The sequence below is a fragment of the Crassostrea angulata genome, chromosome 5 (genome assembly GCF_025612915.1).
Source record: "Crassostrea angulata isolate pt1a10 chromosome 5, ASM2561291v2, whole genome shotgun sequence".
NCBI lineage: Eukaryota > Metazoa > Mollusca > Bivalvia > Ostreida > Ostreidae > Magallana > Magallana angulata.
In genome coordinates, this window is record NC_069115.1 from 32858602 (window position 1) to 32878505 (window position 19904).

Below are 19904 nucleotides of genomic sequence, written 5' to 3' on the forward strand. Positions count from 1 at the left end.
CAAAAGCGACCAAATTTTTATGAGAAATTATCTTTTAAAACCTGGGGAAATTCCGGGTCTAAAGCTACATGTTGGTTAAAACAATAAGATTGAACGATAGTAGAGTTCAATTTTGTTTGGATCCATATATTTTCTCATAAGAATTTCGATTACTAATACGTAGTTTGATGGAATAATTCTTTGAATATTACACAACATGATTGATATTGGATTTTCACGAAATTCCTGTAGGATTCATATTATAAAAATGTGCGTAATTCAAATACTTACAGGAATTTACTTGCCATGCAAAATAACATATCGTTGATTTTAAAATAAATAACAATCGATAAAATCAACTCCCGTCAGTACTTCAATTAAATTTGTTAGCCATAGTTTTGTGGAAAAGGCCATTAAGAAGCCTTTTTTAGAGAAAATTGAATTATTGTCGTCTTGTACAAAAATTGATTTGCTATATTTTCCTTAGAAGAGAAATATTTCCTTTGACAAAAATCCATGATGTTTTCAAATCTTATTTATCATAAAAGTTTAAGTTATATGCAGACCTATCATACCAGCAGGTTTTAGCAGCAAAATAAGATTCTAAAAATACAGCTCATATTGCTTTAAGTTCACCTTCGGAGATTCAGCTTTATTTGTTTTTTTCGATTCTTTCGTCTAAAGTTTATACAAGGAAATTGTAAAAAATATCAACATGCACAATATAAATAAAGTCCTTGTGATATTCTTTTTCATAATCATTTAATTTTTCTAAATATCATTTGGCAAAAAAAACAAAAACTAGATGCTGTCATTAGACAGTAATACCCGCACCAAGTGTTTGCCCGCAAATAACACTGTTTTGTACCAGTTTAATTAAAAATGAATGCCACATCCAAGCTCCGGTAATACATTTGAAAATTATAATCTTCATAACTGAAGGATGAGATCCCTTCTCATATGATAATACACATGAGCAGCACTTTATGTGCAATTTGGGGTTGAACTATTTGCAGTGAATTTTCAGTTAATCAATAATCTTAACATTTCATGTCATAGAAAGTATAATGGTCTATATAATTATTACAAACAAAATTAAATTCTGGCCCCCTCCCCGTGGCGGCTGCCGGTTTTAGATTTGCTTCTGTGTGCCTACATGTACATGTACATCATCGTGTCCACAGATTTAGAGAAGAGGTGGGAGTGAGGGTTCCAGACCCCCCCCCCCCCCCACAATGACAATTCATTTATATCAATTGTAAAATTACCAAAAATACACATTGGAACCCAATGCTCTTACAGACATGTAAACGCTCTCATCCATTGCGCTTCAATGTTAGGTAACATTATATGGGGGGGGGGGTAAATATTTAATTAATTATAATTTAATATACTAACTGTTTCTATTAAGAAAGAGGATTTTCTATTCGTGTCCTCTTTTTTTCAGTGCAAAATGAAAAATGAACACAATGCAAAAACAGAAATGAACATGAATTTTATTCATTTTGGTCGTTGAACACAACATAAATTGGTGAACCCACCATCTTTTTTACACAAAAGCACATTTTACAGTATCTTTAAACCTTCATATTCCACAATGACAGTCATAATATTGGTGATTCCACCAATTTCATTCATCGATTGTTTCACTTACGAAAAAACTTGGTGGGTCCACCAATAATAAGATAATGGCGATTCTGTTATTTAAAACAGCATCATATATATCAAAAACACAGGACCTTGGTGATTCCACCAATTTTATTCATCGACTTTCTCACTTTCAAATAAACTTGGTGTGTCCACCAATAATAAGATATTGGCGATTCTATTATTTTGAAAAGCATAAAATATCTCATTCACACAGGCCCCTGGTGGTTCCACCAAAAATCAATTGTGAATTTGTCTGTTTACAGTTTTGTATTTCATTCAAAGAATTGGTGAACCCACCAACAAAGCATTTTGCAAACATTGTTTGGTGATTCCACCAATAGTCAAAGAGGTAAAATTTTCTAATATGTCAATAATATGTCAATATATAAATACTACACTGAACAAATTTTAGGAACTTGTCCAAATTGTAAATGCTGTCGCTATTTCAATACTTGGTGGATCCACCAATATAAAATTGTGCGAAATGTGAAATGAAACTAGAGTTCAAAATTGGTGGACTCACCAAGAATTTTTAAAAGATTAAAAGTTGTTAATAAATCGCCGTGTTAAATAGAGCAGGTTTGGCAACCAAAAAAGATGAAAATGTTTGCTTCTATACAAGACAAGAAAGTTGGTGAATCCACCAGAAAGATCACATTAACATATTTGTAGTTTTCGCTGATGCAGACTAGTGGAATGAATTTACCTTGTTGGACTCACCAAAACAAGCACTTTCACTTTAGATTTACATACTTGGTGGATCTACGTTGACTTATCATCCAAAATAGATTACATAGCTGGTGCATGCACAAAAAAAAATCCCTCAAAAACACTTTGTTTATCAGTCAAATAAAAATATAGATTTGTCGGAGTCTGCTCTTTCTGTGGGTCAAAATACGTTTTCCTTTTTAACGGGATTATCAATGACAGAAAAAAATTATATTATAAAAGATAAAAGCAAAAATTATCATCACTAACTCCTAGGTGCAACTTATAAGGATTTCCACCGATGGTAGGTGTTGTAAATAAACTAGTCACCGTCACTATTCATCATTTCAATAATTCGTCGATTATTATCCCTTAGAAAATCACCAATACTACTCTCTGGTCATGTTTTAAAGAGTCCTCGAATTATCGACATACGAATAGTGTGTCTTTCCTCCTCAGGCTTCTAGATGGAGGTGGTGCCACAGGGATTTTATGTGTAAACCAACACAGCGATCTGTAAAAAAGTACAAAACTAAATACTTTACTGGATAATTATGAAAATGGAAGGAATTTTTCAACTTTCTTTTTGATATGATAAACTTTCACAAAGATGATTTTACTTGATTTTGTCAGCTCAAGTACAGAGAAAATGAAAGAAAATATAATCACATAAAGTCAATGTAGAGGCCATGCGTTGAAGTTTAAAATAATCAACAAAATGTTGATATCACGAACAAAATTGCATAAAGAAAACTAGGTACTCAGTTTCAGTTTCGTATATAAATAATGACAATAAATAATAATCAATATGTAATCAATAAATGTTTTAAAAAGTGCTAGTCTCTCATGATTGTAAATAATATTTCCTAATTTGTTTGCTGGAAAGATAGTTTTACATATGTAATGTTTCATGAAGATGGCTATAGAATACATATTTTAACTAAACAACCCCTCCAATTATCCAGGGGCCGGAGAGCAATTGTACCGGATTAAATGAAAATATAAATGGTATATAATGCTTCAGATTTCACTTAATTAAGGTCTTCCGTTTCCAACGGAAGACCTTATAGTTTTCGTACGATTTCTTATTAAGGTCTTCCGTTTCCAGCGGAAGACCTTATTGTTTTCGTACTGTTTCTTATTATTATTATTTTTTTTTTCCAAATTTTGTGCACGAGATTTCTCGAAATCTATTCGACCGATCTCAACCATTTTTTCACAGATGTTTTGGCGTGATCTAAACTTAATACGTTTTTCTTAATTTTTTCGTAGTCACTTCCGGTACCGAATTATCGGCCATTTTGTAATTTTCGACGACCCATTTTGTGCAGCTATAAACTCGGAAACCATAAGAGATATGAATATGAAATTTTCTGGATAGGTAGACGATAGTTTGAAGTTGTGCAACATGTAGTTGTTTAATGCCTGTTGCGCCATTTCTTGGAGCTCGCCTGGGCACGAAAATTGGGTACGAATTTTCATTCAAAATTTTCACATGTTTTGATTTATATCTTTTTATTAGTTGATATTTTGTTAAGACATGTATAACAAAAGTGGTAGATAATCAAAAGTTCTTTCCAACGAAATCAAGAAAAAGGGGCTGGCCCCTTTATTTAGGGGCCAATACAGTCATAAACTCTATTACAAATAACTCAAAAACGATAATGATTTTGTAATGCATTATAGAAGCAAAGTTGTTGATCGTACCAATATCTATTAGAAAAAATCATTGCCACGCCCATTTATTACGTAATTAGGGATTTTTAGGGGCCAGAGTACTTAAACTTTGACGCAATATAACTAGAGAAGCAGAAATATTTTGTTAGACATCATAGAAGAGAAAATGTTTGAATTTATGATTTAAATCGATTCCACTTATCAAAACACGAATTTCCGTCCCCATTAAGGATTTATAGGTCTGGCCCCTAAAATATTCAAACATTTGTATTTCAAAAATGAAGAACAATTTTAAATAGATATCAGAACAAAAAATGTTAGAATTTATGAGACCTTTCGATTCAATTTAAGAAAAAGGGGCTGGCCCCTTAAATTAGGGGCCAAGACACTCGTAAACTCTATAACAAATAGCTTAAAAATGATAAAGATTTTGTAATGCATTATAGAAGCATTTTGACGCAATATATCAAGAGAAGTAGACATATTTTGTTAGACATCATAGAGAAGAAAATGTTTGCATCAATGATTTAAATCGATTCCACTTATCAAAACACTATTGTCTGTCCGCATTAGGGAACTACAGGGCTGGCCCCTAAAATATTCAAACATTTGTATCTCAAACATGAACAACAATTTAAGATAGGTGCAAGAGCAAAAATGTTTGTATTCTTAAGACCTTTTCAAAGAAATCAAGAAAAAGGGGCTGACCCCTTTCATCAGGGGCCAAGAGACTCGTAAATTCTATTACAAATAACTTAAAAACGATAAAGATATTGGTATCAATTATAGAAACAAAGTTGTTGATAATACCAATATCTATCAGAAAAAATCATTGCCACGCCCCTTTATTACGCAATAAGGGATTTTTAGGGGCCAAAGTACATAAACGTTGACGCAATATATCTAGAAAAGGAGACATATTTTGTTACACATCATAAAAGAGAAAATGTTTGCATTTATGATTTAAATCGATTCCACTTATCACAACACCAATGTCTGTCCCCATTAGGGATCTACAGGTCTGGCCCCTAAAATATTCAAACATTTGTATCTCAAAAATGAACAACAATTTAAGATGGGTGTAAGAGCACAAAATGTCTGTATTCTTAAGACCTTTTCACAGAAATCAAGAAAAAGGGGCTAGCCCCTTTAATTAGGGGCCAAGAGACTCGTAATTTCTATTACAAATAACTTAAAAACAACTCTTACAAATACCTTAAAAACGATTAGGATTTTGTAAACCATTATAGAAGTAAAGTTGTTGATTGTAACAATATTAGTTTGTAAAACCCATTGCCACACCCACTGATGACGTCATTAGGGATATTAGGGGACTAAAATCTTAAATCTTTAATGTGCTGTATGTGATAAAGCAAAACTCTTTGTTAAGCATTTGAAAGGATATTGACAATCGTATACATTATCTGAAAAGGAGGGGTTGAGTGGAAATTCTGAAATTTCATTGATATTTTAATGGAATCGTTTAAAAAATTGAACGGAAGACCTACTCGTTACTCGTAACGAGATCGTATCTAGTTATTATTATTTTTTTTTTCCAAATTTTGTGCACGAGATTTCTCGAAATCTATTCGACCGATCTCAACCATTTTTTCACAGATTGTTGGGCGTGATCTAAACTTCATACATTTTTCTTAATTTTTTCGTAGTCACTTCCGGTACCGAATTGTCGGCCATTTTGTAATTTTTGACGACTCATTTTGTGCAGCTATAAACTCGGAAACCATAAGAGATATGAATATGAAATTTTCAGGATAGGTAGACTATAGTTTGAAGTTGTGCAGCATGTAGTTGTTTAATGCCTGTTGCGCCATTTCTTGGAGCTCGCCTGGGCACGAAAATTGGGTACGAATTTTCATTCAAAATTTTCACACGTTTTGATTTATATCTTTTTATCAGTTCATATTTTGTTAAGACATATATAACAAAAGTGGTAGAGAATTAAAAGTTCTTTCCAACAAAATCAAGAAAAAGGGACTGGCCCCTTTATTTGGGGGGGGGGGGGCAAGAAACTCGTAAAGTCTATTACAAATTACATAAAAACGATTAAGATTTCGTAATGCATTATAAAAGCATAGTTGTTAATTGTAGCAATATCTATCTTGAAAACTCATGCAACACCCATTTATTACGTAATTAGGGATGTGTATACATTATCTGAAAGTGTGTGTGTGTGTGTGGGGGGGGGGTGGGGGGGGGGGGGTAATTCTAAAATCATATCGATTATTCATGGTATGATTAAAAACAGAAATCACAAGGAAGACCTACTCGTTACTCGTAACGAGATCGTATCTAGTGATACTAAATATTGGACCATTTTCTACAGAAGTCTGTTTGTGTTTGGCGTTTAAGAGTGGTTGAAAAGAAGTTAGTGAAGTTTTGTCTGCAGTGGGTATGGAACGCACCCTTGGGTCCGCGCGTACGAATTTCACGCAGAGAGTGCCATCAAAACATTTCATTTATGCACGTTAGGGTGTGTAACTGCCAAGTCGATGGACATAAATGGAGAGGCTAGGTCTGAATAAGGTTAGTAATCGCTTGAACATTGGAGGAAATGTCAGATTTAAAAGATGCGATCGGAAGGCAAACCGAAAGTAGAAATCGCGGGTTCAGTTTACACCTACGCGGGGAAGTCCAAAAAACAATGGATAATGCATTCTGCACATGTAATACAGTCTTAAGAGAATGCATTCTGCTCATTTATTTCTGCCTTTAGAGTTGTTGTCACGTCGTTTACGAGAATTTTCTAATGTTTGAATTAAACGGGATTGATCTATTCTTGATAAAGGAAGAAATGACAAAATACGTAACATGTAAATTTATTCAGTATAAAGTCGATGACTTAAATGTTCATAACTCTAACATTCATAAGTCATTCATACGCTCTCTGTGGTCTAGATTTAATGGAATACAAAAATTATACATGCACCAGAATTATCATACGAATACTTACATCCCATGCATTGTGTACATTTGGATTCCCCGTACAATCACTAAGTGCCGTTTGATTTCAGGATTTCCTTATAAATTGTTCATTCCGCTCTATATTTAGCAGACAATAAGAATGAGGTCCGATGTACATTTACACCAGTTTCTATTTGGGTTGAGTGTAAAGTTTTGGAGTTAGAATGTTTTTCTACAGTACAAGTCAAGCAAGGCAACTGAAACCCAAAAGCCAAAAAAATTATAACTCCGCAAAAAATGAACGCGATGGCCTGGTCTTTGGTACACTATTTTATTAGGACATGAAGTTGATGTTAAAGAGAAAACGAGTTTAGAAAACTGAATGACTGATGACTGAAAAAGGGGGGAAAAAGGAGGGGGGGGGAGGTGTTACGGTAACTTCTAAATTACATTGTAAATAAATGCTATCAATTGCAAACATTGAACGATTTTCTTGGGGCGTTTCTTTTTTTTAAATATTTTTTGGTATGTTGCGTATGAGGGCTTCAGATAAAAATATCAAGGTCAAAGGTCATAGGTCAAGGTTATATTAGGAATAAAAATTAAAACAACACTTGTGTTATTTTTCATAGTCTGTTAGGAAGATCAATGCATGTCACTATGGACGGCTCTAAAGGGGGGGGGGGGGGTGCACAACTCCAGGGGGTCAAAGGTCAAGGTCAAAGGTAAAGGTCAAAGATAAAGGGTCAAGGTCAAAGGTAAAGGGTCAAGGTCACTCTGAATTTTCGAACATTCATTCTTCAAAGAGAGAAAATTCTTGGGGAAAAAAAGCACAACTCGGTTAGGGGGGGGTCAAAGGTCAAGGTCAAAGGTAAAGGGTCAAGGTCACTCTGAATTTTCAACATTCATTCTTCAAAGAGAGAAAATTCCTATAATAGTCATTTTTAGGCCCCTCAAACCCCTTTAAGGTGTCAAAAAGTAGCCCCTCGGAGCATGTTTTTTAAATTGTACTTTTCGATCTGAACAATAAACCGAAAAAATTTTGAAAATCGGATGATTAGTAAAATAGTTACAAATTAAGGGCTGTTTTTATCTTTGGCCCCTCCAGACCCCTAATTATTTGCCATATTATTCCCAGGACCCTTTTCAGGTATGCGCATTGCGTTTATCATTATGTAGATGAAATATTAAAAGCTACACTCTAAAACTATGCGAGAAAACTTAAAACGCGTGAATTCGTGCTCTTTCTTATTAAGGTCTTCCGTTTCCAGCGGAAGACCTTATTGTTTTCGTACTGTTTCTTATTATTAAGGTCTTCCGTTTCCAACGGAAGACCTTATTGTTTTCGTACTGTTTCTTATTATTAAGGTCTTCCGTTTCCAACGGAAGACCTTATAGTTTTCGTACTGTTTCTTATTATTATTATTTTTTTTTTCCAAATTTTGTGCACGCGATTTCTCGAAAACTATTCAGCCGATTTCAGTCATTTTTTCAGAGATGATGAGTCATGATCTGAATTTTATATGTTTTTGAAATATTTGTTGTCGTCACTTCCGGTACCGATTTATCGGCCATTTTGTAGTTTTTTACGACCTATTTTGTGCAGAGCTGATCTCAGAAACTATCAGAGATATGACTATGAAATTTTCAGGATAGGTAGTCTATAGTCTGAAGTTGTGCACTATTATTTTGTTTTACGCCAGTGGCGCCATTTCTTGGAGCTCGCCTGGGCACGAAAATTGGGTACCAATTTTTATCCAAAAATTTTATACGTTTTGATCTGTATCTTTTTATCAGTTGGTATTTTGTTAAGACATATATAACAAAAGTGGTAGAAAATCAAAAGTTCTTTTCAACGAAATCAAAAAAAAGGGGCTGGCCCCTGAAATTAGGGGCCAAGACACTCGTAAACTCTATTAGAAATAACTTAAAAATGATAAAGATTTTGTAATGCATTATAGAAGCAAAGTTGTTGATCGTTACAATATCTATCAGAAAAAATTATTGCCACGCCCATTTATGACGTAATTAGGGTTTTTTAGGGGCCAGAGTACTTAAACTTTGTCACGATATATCTAGAGAAGGAGACATATTTTCTTAAGTATTGTAGAAGAGAAAATGTCTGTCTTAATAATAATAATCAATTCCACTAATCAAAACACCAATCTCTGTCCCCATTAAGAATCTATAGGGCTGGCCCCTAAAATATTCAGTCATTTGTATCTCAAAAATGAAAAACAATTTTAGATAGGTGTTAGAACAAAAACTGTTATTATTCGTGAGACCTTGCGAATGAACTCAAGAAAAAGGGGCTGTCCCCTTAAATTAGGGGCCAAGAAACTCGTAAACTCTATCACAGATAACGAAAAAACGATAAAGATTTTGTAATGCATTATAGAAGCAAAGTTGTTGATCGTTACAATATCTATCAGAAAAAATCATTGCCACGTCCATTTATTACGTAATTAGGGATTTTTAGGGGCCAAAGTGCTAAAGCTTTGACGCAATATATCTAGAGAAGAAGACATATTTTGTTAAGCATTGTAGAAGAGAAAATATCTGTATTGATGATTCTAATCGATTCCATTAATCAAAACACCAATGTCTGTCCCCATTAAGGATCTAGAGGGCTGGCCCCTAAAATATTCTATCATTTGTAATTATAAAATGAACAACAATTCTAGATAAGTGAAAGAACAAAAAATGTTATAATTCGTGAGACCTTTCGAATGAACTCAAGAAAAAGGGGCTGGCCCCTATATTTAGGGGGCCAAGACTGTCGTAAACTCTATTACAGATAACTTAAAAACGATACAGATTTTGTAATGCATTGTAGGAACAAAGTTATTGATCGTAACAATATCAGTTTGTAGAACTCATTTCCAAACCCATTGATGACGTAATTAGGGATTTTAGGGGACAAAAATCTTACATCTTTAATGTTCTGTATGAGAAAAAGCAAAACTTTTTGTTAAGCATTTTAAAGGATAATGACAATCGTTTACATTTTCTGAAAGGGAGTGGTTGAGGGGAATTCTGAAATTTCATTGATATTTTAATGCTATCGTTTAAAAATTGAACGGAAGACCTACTCGTTACTCGTAACGAGATCGTATCTAGTTATTAAGGTCTTCCGTTTCCAACGGAAGACCTTATTGTTATTGCTTTGTTTCTTTTTCACTATTATTTTTATTGTTTTTTTTTTTCTGTCACGTTTTCTCAAAAATGCTTCAGCCAATTTTCATGAAATTTTCAGATCTTATTCATGACAAAATTTGTAAGAAAAGTACACGGGCTTTTTTTGATCGTCACTTCCGGTACCGAGATATTAAAGATTTTACGTTTTTGCTTGTTCACGATTTTTCTCAAAAAGTATTTACGATAGAACCTTCAAATTTTCAGAGAAGGTAGAGAGTGAACGGCCGCAGTGCCCTTCGTATATCCGAACGTCCGCCGTCACTTCCGGTTGTCACCGGAAAGAAATGAAAAACCTTAATTTTTCAAATTTTTAGATTTGAATTTTTTTTAAATTTTTATTCGATAGAGACGCTTAAAACACTTCAGAATATGAAATTCGTGTTAAAATCGATCCAGGCATTCCCGAGATTTTGAGTTCAAAAGTTCTGAAGCGAGAGTCCGCGTAGCTCAGTCGTTAGAGTGTTGGACTTGTGCCCAGGCGACCCGGGTTCCATCCCCGAGTGCCGATTATTTGTTCTTCCCTAATTTTGTTTTGTTTAACGATTTTACCTTTAAAATGATGGTTTTTATTGTTTTGCGTTTTATTTTTATCATAAATAAAAATAATAACAGCTTTTTTAGTACAAATATAGAGCTCGTTTTTGTCAGCAGTTCGCATCGCCGCCATCAAAGACATGCCGCCGAAGCGCCCCTGCAGTACGACCGCATTAGAGTTCACTGGGTCGCTTTGCCGGCATCAAAGAAATGCCGCCATCTCAATGACTGTATGCACACAACATTTAGCAATGCACCAACGTTATTCTACATGGCTTTAAAAGGAGGACTGATTAGTATTTGTTCACATATATAGATACACGCTTGCATGTATGCATGCGTTTATTGACATACGTTGCTGATATACTAATTCCCTAAACACTATAAAAAACTAGAAAATCTCTCTCTCTCTCTCTCTCTCTCTCTCTCTCTCTCTCTCTCTCTCTCTCTCTCTCTCTCTCAAGTACATAAGAACTAAGTACAGGTAACATGCAGTAAATTGGATAGAGGCTAAATGTACATTGGCGTCAAAAAATTATACATGTATTTATTTCAAGTTACGGGATAATGTCTATGGATTCAAATAATTTGAAATTCATTGTTTAATGATTGTCTTCTTACTGATTGGAAATCAACGCTAAAAAGTCATTTTTATTAATGATGGTGTACTTTTTCCTTTTTTGTGCATGTCTATATACTGATACAAATCTGTTGCCTGTCTGGGATTAAGAAAAACCTCCGAAGTTTATACTCGTAACTATACAAACGAACGGGTGACTGCGACAAGATTTGAAAACTGACCACCCGTTTATGAGTGTTTGAGCCTAAAAATAAATAGATGTAAAAAAAAATCAATAGTTACATCTTTCAAACAACGCTTATACATTGTTTTTAACATATGTATTTTATTTAATACCACATATTGCAATATGTGATATTTAGAATTTAATTTTCTACGTTTAATATAGAAGTCACCGACCGACCCCCCCCCCCCCCCCCCCTCCAAATTCATAAAATCATAAATTATTTAGTTTTTCTGGCCCGATTTTACTTGATCTTTGATCTTCGACCTTTAATTTCAACTAATTACCATTATAGATTACTGTACTAATTACCAGACCAATTCGTTCATTATTAACAGAGTTATGAAGCGTTTGGCATTTGAGTTTTAGTTGTTGTGTTTGACATGTACTGTAAAAAAAAATTCTGACTCCCAAGCCCTTCACTCAATCCTAATGAAAATTCGTGAAAATGAACCTCTGACCCCATTCTTATTGTCTGTCAAATATGCAGCGGATTGAACAATTAAGACGAAATTCCTGAGATTAAACGGCGCTTGTTGCCTATACGTGGAAATTAAATTTACACACTGTACACGCACCGACCCCCCCCTTTCCTATTCACAAATTCATTTAGTTTTTCTGGCCTTATTTTACTGGATCTTTCATCTTGAGCCTTTATTTTCAATCTAATTCAATTCTAGATTACTGCACTAATGACCAGACATATTCGTTCATTTTTAAGAGAGTTATAAATTTTTGGGCATTTGAGTTTCGATTGGCGTGCTTGACATGACTGTAGAAAAAAACCTTGGACCCCGTTCTTATTGTCTGCCAAATATGCAGCGGATTGAACAATTAAGAAGAAATTCCTGAGATCAAACGGCGAGTATAGCCTGTACGGAGACTTAAAATTTACACAGTACAAGGGATGTAAGCGGCCGCGTTATATTTCTGTTGCATGTATATTTCTTGTTTTCTATTTTGTCTGTATTTACGATAGCGTGTGAACTACTTATGAATGTTAGACCTGTGGAAATTACTGTCATCAAATTTTTACCGAATAAATTTACGTGTTACTGATTTCGTTATTTCTACATTTATAAAGATTTTATCAATCAAATCAAACAGTCAAACATAATAGAAAACGACACGAAAAAAAATCTCAACACTGAAATACATGGGTAAAATGCATCAGTCATTGTTTTAAACCGCATCCGAGATCCACACCTCAAAATTCTATTTTCGATTTATTTAAGACGAAAATCAAGCTCGGGTCTTTTCAACCCCCTCCAGACACAAACACGCATCAATATTTCAAATGACCTCGCACTGTTACCAAACCTGAATAGTCAGACATCTTACACGTTGTTTTTCATTTCATACAAAAACTCAGCTCCTCTTCCGGGCGAAAACGCCCCAAATTCAAAGACAAATTCGGGAATTATTTCGCGTCAGCCATGTTTTGAGATACCTACAAAGGTTGTGTGTTCGAATCTCGATGGAGCCAAGCTTTGCTCTTTCTCTCTATTACTTTCTCTCCTTTTTGTTTCTTTTTCTAACTAAAATATTCAACATAAAAGGGTTGTTGGACTGTAGTACAAGTCGAAAAACACTCTTCAATTGAGATTTAGACAAAAACAGTTTTTTATTATTAGGGTCTTCCGTCTTCAGCGGAACACCCTTCTATTCTTATTGTTATTAGGGTCTTCCGTTTACAAAGGAAGACGCTCTTTTTTTCTTTGGTTTCTTTTTATTACAGGTCATTAGACCTGTTATTAGGTCAAAAGATCTCTTATTTAATATGATATAAAATGGGGCTGGTCCTTCAAATTAGGAATCCAACGGGGTCTATAATCCTTCATCCATCGCTCTTTTAGATCACATCTGCATTTCTTGATATGTTTCGTTGATGAAGATAAAAGGCAAGGTCATTTCCTCTTCTAAAAATCGGACGGAAGACCTCCTCGTTGCTCGCAACGAGATCTTGTCTAGTTATTATTATTATTATTTTTTTCCACAAATTTTGTGCACGAGATTTCTCGAAAACTATTCGACCGATTTCGACCATTTTTTCAGAGAAGATGAGTCTTGATGTAAACTTCATACGTTTTTGAGATTTTTCCTGTCGGCACTTCCGGTACCGATTTATCGGCCATTTTGTACATTTTTACGACCTATTTTGTGCAGAGCTGATCTCAGAAACTATCAGAGATATGACTATGAAATTTTCAGGATAGGTAGTCTATAGTATGAAGTTGTGCACTATTATTTTGTTTTACGCCAGTGGCGCCATTTTTTGGAGCTCGCCTAGGCACGAAAATTTGGTACGAATTTTCATTCAAATTCTTCATACGTTTTCATCTGTATCTTTTTATCAGTTGATATTTTGTTAAGACATATATTACAAAAATAGTAGATAATTAAACGTTCTTTCCAACAAAATCAAGAAAAAGGGGCTGGCCCCTTAAATTAGGGGCCAAGACACTCGTAAACTCTATTGCAAATAGCTTAAAAACGATCAAAATTTTGTAATGCAATATAGAAGCAAAGTTGTTGATTGTAGCAATATTTATCAGGTAAAATCATTTTCACACCCATTTATGACGTAATTAGGGATTGTAAGGGGCCAAAGTACTTAAACTTTGATGCAATATATCTAGAGAAGGAGACATATTTTGTTAGGCAATGTTGAAAAGAAAATGTTTGCATTGATGATTCTAATCAATTCCACTAATCAAAACTCCAAAGTCTGTCCCCATTAAGGATCTATAGGGCTGGCCCCATAAATATTCAATCATTTGTATCTCAAAAATGAACAACAATTTTAGATGGGTGTAAGAACAAAAAATGTTAGTATTCGTGAGAACTTTCGATTGAACTCAAGAAAAAGGGGCTGGCCCCTTAAATGAGGAGCCAAGACACTCGTAAACTATATTACAGATAACTTGAAAACAAGCAAGATTTCAAATATATTTGGTACTTAGCCTTTTTTTACAAAATTGATACCAGCGAGATTTTAGTCACTGTAAGTGATTGAGACACAAACTTTTATAAATGATAGACAATCGATTGAAGATATTTTTAACGGGTTTTCTTTTGTCAACCGTCACTTCCGGTACTCACCAGAAGAGTTCAAACAATTCATTTTTTTCACAAGTTTAACTGATTATTTTTGGTGTTTCATCTGCTATGATTAACAGTAGTGTACACTAAACATATGTATAAAAAACCCTAGCTTTTATTTTCATAAACCTCTTTTATTCGTCCGTTTTCGGTCTCGAGACAAAAAACCTAGATTCACCAAGATCGCAGATTTGGCAGAGAATATCGATATTTCATCGTATCATATGAAAACAAAATCGGACGGAAGACCTACTCGTTACTCGTAACGAGATCTAGTTTGCATTACTTCTCGTATCAACATATCTAAGAACAGAATTCGTCTCTTCCTTAGCACATTGTATTGTATTAGACCATGACCAGGCGTCTTAGTCCGTACCCGCTTCACCCGAATTTTATACGAAATGCGAGAAAGAATTACGTAATAATGGCAGCTACCGAGAGTGCCTCTTGGACAAACGAAAAAGCTCCCATTCAATACATACAAATATTCCGTTTGCCTCGTGGTTATTTTAACGTCAACCGACCTTGCAACCGACAAGGCAACTTGCCATCTAACGCCTGGCTATTCTACTTGTCGATGTCACTTATTTAAACAAAAGATATTGCAACTTTTCACTGCACAGTTCTCTACCTAATGTTACATTGTAATCAAATTATACAGATTATACCACAGTGATATTCTTTTTCTGCGTACATGTACTTCTTCTGCATCTTATATTCAGTTTATTGAATATTAGACAACATAGCTTAACCTTTCAGTATTTATTCTTACACTTTAATAGAAATACAAACAACCATATATATATATATATATATTGGTGAAAATATCTGGCATTTAAGTCCAAAAATCTTTTCATAACATATTATGCAGTGTTATCGGGGTAGGAAATTGTTAATTTTCTATATTTACACCCACCAAGTATGATTACCTCAAATTATAACAGAAAGGATGACTGCACTTAAGGACATGCGATATTTGTGAGAAAATAAACTTTTAAAACAAGAATTTTCTTTAAATTGCAGAAATGGTCAACATCTAAACTGCAACTTTACGTAATTGCGTTAAATAAAAGTATGTGTTAACAAGTACGAATTTGTTTTATAGGCGGGGGTCATCACGATTTCTTGAATATCCTTACGATAATGAGGACACCCACTTTTACACTGACTTCATACAAAATCAGCGCATGTTTGTCTATTGTATCACGATTAACAGTAGTTGTATATTTGCATCATCAAAGTTATGTCAAAGGGAGATTAATAAACAAACATGCGCTCATGGTTTAAATGAGAAAAAACTGCTTCTTCTTACTTCCGCTTTACCCGTTGTAACCAAGGGTTGATGCATGTTGTATATTATATAAATCATCACGTGATTTCTCACCTCAGGTAACTTTGTGAATACAAAATTCTATCACATGACGTGTATGATAGCATTTTGTGTGCTTACTAGGACAATATTTTCAAGAACGTTAAGTTGTCAAGCAGTGATTTAAAAGGACTTGGACACGATTTAAGCTTAAATTTCTCAAAATTTAATTTGTCATATTTAATGTCTAAAATAATCAGTATGGGTGTTTTTAATACTTTGTCAAAATTTGAAAGTACAATATCGGGTTACAAGCGAGTAACAGAGGTAAAAATGTTTTGTAAACAAAGCTTGAGCCTTGTTATTGTTTAAATATGTGTTATAATGATATGCTTCAATCTAATGTTACTTTTTGTTGTTGGTAAAATTATTTATGAGCCAATTTGTTTCCACAAGTTATTTTGTCAAAGAAATTGTAATTTCTTTACTTTACATTATTTGTAAGCAAATATAAGACTCGAGCTTTGTTTATATAACAACGATTTCTTTCCTCTGTCTCTCGCTTGTAACATGACTTTTAACATTCAAATCTGGGTAATTCGTTCAAAATACACAAGAAAACTATTTTATGTATACAAATCAAAAATAAAATTTCCATCTGAAATTGTGTCTAAGTCCTTTTAAAGTCTTCTGTACTTTCCTAGGCGTGGTCTAATTGTTGAAACCATATTAAATAGTATACTTGTACCATATAGAATAGATAGGGTTATGGTGAAAAAGTGATCACATAAATTTTATACACGGCATTGTTATTCATGCTAGTATAATATTAGTACCATTCTGATAATGTCAGCTCCCCCTCTCATGGATATTAATATCAATCGTATGTTTGATCAAGGGCAGATAAGCAAAAAATCTCCTTTTTTCGAAAGTTATAAGGAGCAAAACATAGAAAGAGCTTAATGTATCACAGTCATGTTGGAAATTGACTTGACTCTTTAAGATTTTTAACAAAAGTGGAACTAGGTTAAGAAATAAATGCAACAGAAGCGACCAAAAGGGGCCCAAAACCCGGTGCCAAGTGCAGTCATCCTTCATGAAATATATAGCTATGTAGACACTCACATAACTGAAATCTACCCAACCCTCTTATCAATTGGTCAAAACCTACAGTGACATAGGGAAAATCACGGACTGCACGAAATAATCATATATATATACATCTTACTGATGTATATGAATTGTAATTTAAATAGTTTTTAATTACTTTTGACAATCTTTTCATCAATTTGTTAAAAGAATGGTGTTTATACAAACAGAAACGAGGGTATGTTTACTTTGATGATTCATACAGGTGATATGAAGGTAGCGAAAATTGCAGAAAAATTTACTAAACCCGATAACGCGAATTCTGGCCACACCCTGCGAAAAGAAACCCTACCCTGTGGTTGTTGAATTCCTAATTTTGGACTTTATAGTCTTTCTTAAAATTCATTCAGTTTCAGTAGAGAAAAAGAAGAAGAGTTTCAACCATTTTACGTGTATATTAACACTGCATGACCATATTGGCCTACTGAGTTCATCAGGTGACAAAACAAAATCATATTTGCGCGTATGTTAATTTTAAATCTGTTAAAGAAAGTGGGCGCTAAAGATGTACATTCGGCGGGAATCTGGGCGCACACGGAGAATGAAAATTCATCGATCAATTTTGCACATTTTCCGAATTATAACAGTTATTTGGTTTTTGTTGGATTTGAAATGGGTAGAAAAATGTTTGTAATGCAAAGGTTTTATCATAATATGGGTCTACATGTTAATATAGCAACACGATTCAATTCATGCAAAATCCTACTTATTTATTGCTGTCTTTGAATGATTTTGTCGTCTCTGGGTCTTCCCTTTTAGTAATAATAGTTATAGTTGTTTACGTGCTGAAAAGTTGCAATTCCCGTGGCTTAATAGCTAACGCTAATTTTTGAACTCGTTAATCTGAAGCTTACTTTCACAAGGTCTGTGGATATGATTAGTACCATCGATATCTCTAGACAAGTTTTTGCTTTAAAAGCCTCGTAATATCTCTAAAAACCGTTAACCGACCACTGAAAAAAGTAAGCTGAATTCGCGTGCAGATCAAGTGTCGTCATTTATACGTGTGAGCAAACTACAATACTTCACTTACATGCAAGTTATTTTGGCTAAGCGAACATAGTGGTTAAAATATAATGATTTAGTTTGATTTATCATTCCTGTCTCCTTATGTATTTTCCCATCACTTTCCTGATTATTTTTGTAAATGATAAAAATATTTTTAAGGCATATTATAATTAAATTTCACTGCACTGAAACTATAGAAAAACATAGCTTTGTATACTTACACTAGTGATTAACTATTCTTTTTCAATGAAAATTTATTTCGCGCGTGTTAAAGACTTACATTTAGAACAAATAAAATGAAAAACACTTAATATTTAAAAAAAAACCATTATGACAGCAGTTACAGGCACGTATCATCGTTATTGAAAGTGTATGGGGGCAAACTCATCCCAAGCAAAAAATAAGGAACTTTCAAAATCATAAAAATCGTAATCCGTGGGAAGGGGGAGGGGGGGGGGGGGGGGTGTCAGAGCATAGCATATCTATAACTTCATGTAACATCAACTTCCTTTCAATTAATTTTTTACATTTTCCCAAAAAGGGGGAGACAACTCCATTTTAATTTCCCCCTTTATATGTAGATTTAAAAAAAAATGTTTACTGCGCAAAAAAGCAGGGGAGATGCTGCCACGTTCATCCCTACTTCACCCTCAACCCCGATGCTACGTGCCTTAGTTACAAGGTAATTGTATAAAGGCCAGGTCAATGATACAGATATAGCTGTTGCATTTGTAATGTTTATACTTCCATAACTTTAGCAATCGTCAAAACTTCGCATTTTTTTCAGCAGTTAATTGTGGACACGGTTAAGTAACATATTCACAAAAATTCCAAGTATTCATGTTGATGTAGTGTATTACTTACCATAACTAGGCCGACTTCATTTGTTGTCTATTTCTTTTTTTCTTTCTTCATTTATCCCACCATCGGCATCCATATATATATATATATATATATATATATATATATATATATATATATATATATATATATATATATATAATTCTTTTCTTCCCTTTCACACACAATATCCAATATTTCGGTCATTATTCAAACAGATGAATCATTATATTTCGTGGTAATTCAAAATTCCGTTGTTGTTTATCCGTATGTCCTATTTTAGAATGTTGGTCATTCGTACTGTAAACTGTTCTGTGCATGCCTCATTCACCCAGCCTTCCATTGGTTGATGGTATAATGTTTCAGAGGAAGGCACAGCAGGAAGTCTTTATGCAACCGTTATTTGTCGACTGTGCCGTGCATTTCAAATTCAAAATGAATAAAATACTATATCTAGCTACATTTAACTGTATTTATTTGTTGAATAGTACTAAAAATAAGCGAAATATTTTTTCAATTATGCGATCATTGGTTCCTGTTTTACAAGTTTTTCCGACCCACTTTTATGAACCACACTAGTCCATAATACATCATTCTATTCATAATGATAAAGTAAAACTACATGTAACCTTAAAGGGAAACTTGTTAATCCTAATCTAGGATGAAATCAAATAATTAATTGTCATAATTTTTTTTCCCTTTCTTTATCTCTCTCGCCGATGCCGATCTTGCTGACTTTGACATGTGTCTATGTGGGAATTTTACGACATCCAAGAGCAGTGAAGAATTATCTCTCATCGGATAAAGTTCGATTTCTCCGCTTCACAGGCGGGCCCGACTTTTTAAAATAGTTTTCGTTTCGTTAAAATACATTTCATTACCGTTCAAATGAAAACTTGTTAAATAGAAAGAGTTGAAGGCATCAAAGAGAAAAAAACTGAGGATGGGGGTGTCTGAATTTTACTTATTGTTTGATGATGAAGAGTTTCACTTTGGGGGACAAAGTCATCATATCGTACATAAAT

The 19904-nt window shown here is 33.9% G+C and overlaps 1 long non-coding RNA gene across 1 annotated transcript; it reads right to left on the reverse strand.

Annotated features, from left to right (window-relative positions):
* Positions 1 to 1459: 1459 nt before the first annotated feature.
* Positions 1460 to 18993, reverse strand: LOC128182772 (uncharacterized). Its single transcript, XR_008243466.1, has 2 exons — positions 18904 to 18993; positions 1460 to 2851 (listed from the first exon to the last, which is right to left on the reverse strand). It is a non-coding gene; the product is annotated as an uncharacterized LOC128182772 (long non-coding RNA).
* Between the last annotated feature and the right edge of the window lie 911 nt (positions 18994 to 19904).